Source organism: Macrobrachium nipponense, chromosome 15 (assembly GCF_015104395.2).
Source record: "Macrobrachium nipponense isolate FS-2020 chromosome 15, ASM1510439v2, whole genome shotgun sequence".
NCBI classification, from domain to species: Eukaryota; Metazoa; Arthropoda; class Malacostraca; order Decapoda; family Palaemonidae; genus Macrobrachium; species Macrobrachium nipponense.
Genome location: NC_087208.1, coordinates 40,913,695 through 40,917,600, shown reverse-complemented (window position 1 = coordinate 40,917,600; position 3,906 = coordinate 40,913,695).

Below are 3,906 nucleotides of genomic sequence, written 5' to 3'. Positions count from 1 at the left end.
TGATAATTATGATAATGAAATTTGCATGTCGAGTAATAAGACTTATTTAGAGAACTTTGAGGTGTTTCGTCTCCCATCTCAGTAGCGAGAAACGAAGGTCTTTAAGAAAACTGGTTATGGAGGTTATAAAGAATTGTTTTCAGAGGTACCGGGTCGTACGTCTATTTTGGAACATGACATGGACGTTGAGAATGCCACACCAATAAAAACAGTTCCCTTACATATAGGTTAAACCCCTTTAAAACTAAGGTAGGAGCCAAAGAAATTGACTATATTTTAGAGCATGGTTTAATAGAGCCCAGTAAAAGCCCATGGTCCTCTCCGGTGGTGTTAGTGAAAAAGCCTGATGGTGACTTTCGTTTGTGCTTCGACTATAGGAAAGTTAACGATCCACGCAGACCGATTGTCTCGTATTGAAGATTGTATCGATCGCATGGGAAAATCCAAGTTTATCAGTAAATTTGACTTGCTAGAAGGGTATTGGCAAGTTCCTTATCAAAACGGGCCAGGGCCCTGGTCTGCTTTTGTGACTCCACAAGGATTATTTCAATGCTGTGTAATGCCATTCGGTATGAAGACGCTCGGCTACGTTTCAACGTTTGATGAACACACTGGTGTATGATTTGGAAGGTTGCGTTGTGTATGTTGATGATATCGTCATTTATAGTGATGACTGGGAAACGCATTTGAAACGTATTAGGCCTTTATTTGAGGTCTTAAAAAAAAGGCCGGATTAGTAATTAATTTGAAAAAAGTGAGTTTTTCATGAGGTTGGTGACGGTAAGTGGGCGCCTAAACAAGCCAATGTAGAGGCCATTGAGAAGATATCTATACCAAAGTGTCGAAAGGTGTCAGAAAATTCCTGGGTTATCTTAAATTTGTAAGGAATTTCTGACATCGCTGATCCGCTCACTAATTTGTTGAAGAAAACTGTTCCTTTTAATTGGACTCCTGAAACGCAAAGAGCATTTGAGTGCTTAAAAGGTGCGCTTCTTAGTTTCCCCATTTTAAGGGCTCCGGATTTCGACCTGCCTTTTTCGCTTGCCACTGACGCAAGTGATGTCGGTGTGGAAGCGGTCTTATTACAGAACGACGAGCAAGGCGTTTCTCACCCGGTCGCGTTCTTTTCGAAGAAATTTAATCCCGCTCAACGAAAGTATTCGATTGTCGAGAAGGAGACACTCGCACTCATTCTGGCTATTAATAATTTTTCCATCTATCTTTCTTCCACAGGAACTCCTATAAAGATTATGACTGACCATAATCTTTGACCTTCATCAGCAGATACAAAAATAAGAACCTACGTCTGATGCGTTGGAGCCTCATGTTGCAGGAGTTCACTCATGTCCCGGGAAAAGGCAACGTTGTGGCCGATGCTCTCTCTCGCAGCGTTGAGTAGGGAGGGATTCTTGCAGAGGACTATGCGGATATTAAGGTAGTACCTGTATCGTTCTAGTTACGGTGTGTGTACTGTTGAAGTAGGTGCTTAGGTTTGTGTTGTAAGGATTAGATGAGTGTATAACGAATATGTATTAATTATAATTTTCCTTTAAAGGAGTTCTGTAGATGCATTGGGCTATACAATTAAGAATAGTTTAATTAAGGCCATGTGAGATAGTAAGGTGCTACTCGTGTTCATATTTGTGGCAATGTTTATTTTAATGAAGGTTGGTGAAGTGATCATAATGCGTGATGGAATGAGTGGATACAGGATTCAAATGGTTAATATCGTAAAAATCGTGGGCCGACAATTCGGCGCAGGACAATTCAGCTTAGAGACAATCAGCACAAGGACTATTCAGCGCAGAGACAATTTGGCGAATAAAGCTAAATCATGGAAAATTAAGAAAACAAAGATCAAATTAGTGTTTATTTGTAAATTATTTTTGAAATTCAAAAAATGAAATATGATATTTATGGAAATAAGATATTGAAAATTATACTAATTTATTTCTGATTTGGCGACAGAAAACAAAACTAACTACTTGCAGTTAGTTAAAAATATTGGTAAGAATCTAAGATTGTTTACACTTTCAACCATCGAACAATTGACGGTTGTTATTTATGCTATAAAAAAAAACAACAAGCCATAATAGTTACTGGTATTTCTTCTAAACTCGGACTGGATGTATTTCCTTTTCTGGAGCGTATTTTTTTTACAAACATTCGCTGAGCTGAAAAAAAAAGAAAAAAAAAAAAAAAATGCCCCTTGGAGCGGATTTTATCAGAGAAAGGTCGTGATCACATTCTATTAAATGGATTTTGGTATCGTTCAGATAGAAAACTTCGTATTGAAAAGGAGTCTTGTCGTTGTACACAAGACACATGCAGAGGTCGAATTCATGTTAATGGAAGTTCATGGGAATAAGTTATGACTCATACTCATGTGGAGTTTTTGAAACTGGGGCAAGACAACACAGAGAAAAGGATACTGAGAATCAGAGCTGGACACGACGATTCCAGAAAAAAAAGAAAATTATCAGAGAACAGCTAAGGCAATAAAAACGCCAGTTAGTAAATATGGGAATCGAGCAAACAAAATTGGAATACTTACAAAGTATAAGCTACCTCATGAATTGCAGAAATAAATTAGTATGAATATTTTTGTACAAGAATATCTTATAGCATGTCATTTCAATAAATATTCGTCTACTTTTTAAAATTCAATAGGTTACAAATGAAAAATTAATTTGATGACTGTTTTCTCCGTTTCCATATTTTTATTTTATTTCGCAAAATGTCTTTGTGCTGAATAGTCCTTGCCCTGAATTGTCATGCGCTGAATTATCTCTAAGCTGAATTGTCTCTAAGCTGAATTATCTCTAAGCCGAATTATCTCTAAGCTGAATTGTCTCTAAGCTGAATTGTCGGCGCTGAATCATCCTCCTGCGCGGAATTGTCGGTGCTCTCGTAAAAAATTGTTAGTACCGAAAGGTGTGGTATACAATGATGTTGGTATTTGTTGGTCATTGGCGCCAATACGGTGAGGTGATTAATTTGGTGATTAGGATATTAATCGGAGAGTTTACATTGTTAGCGAGCAGCTACTAATCCGTGCATTCTTGGTTTTCAGGCATAATTACGCTTCACGAAATTTTTGTGATGGGATTGCGAAGGGGAAAACTGTGTTGGTTTTCTCTGTGTTGTCCAGTGTTAGTGTATGTATTCGATAGGTCACTTTTATAATGATCTAGTGTGTTGTCACTGTGATATAGACAGCACTCTTGTTCGCTGAGCATTGTTGCAATGAGCGATGTGAAACAAAGTGAAAAACGTTGAGTGTGTAAATTAATTATGCCTATGAACAGTTACATGGAATCCGGGTTAGAGCAGTGTAGCTCTTAATTATATACGTATGTGAGAGCTTTGAAGCTCTTGGGTTGAAAATGTGTTTGACGATGGTTTTTGAGGTTTTCTGTGTTGTAGATTTTCCATCGTATTAGTGACATTTTGTTAATTTTGATACCTTTGTGAGCTGCATCCTTGTTCCTTTGCCACCCCTCCTGTTGGATATCAGGTTTTGTAAGTTTATTAATTTTGCAAATTAATACCTTTGTTTTTTCTTTGCAGGGTTGCATAAAACCTTGTGTTTGGCTTGTCGGTCTTGTTAACGACTATATATTTAGTTTTTTTTCTCTCTCTCTTTTTCAAGTATACCAAGTTATTTACTGTAAAATATATATATATATATATATATATATATATATATATATATATATATATATATATATATATATATATATATATATATATATGCATATATTTTTTCTTTTGGGAGAGGAGGTGTCACTTTGTTGTGATGTTTTATTCTTAGTTATTTTATTATTCTTTTTATTATTCAAGGCTAGCCAGCTTTTGAAGGGCTACTTTGAAGGGAAGGGTCCGACCCAGTGGCTGCTTCCTCGG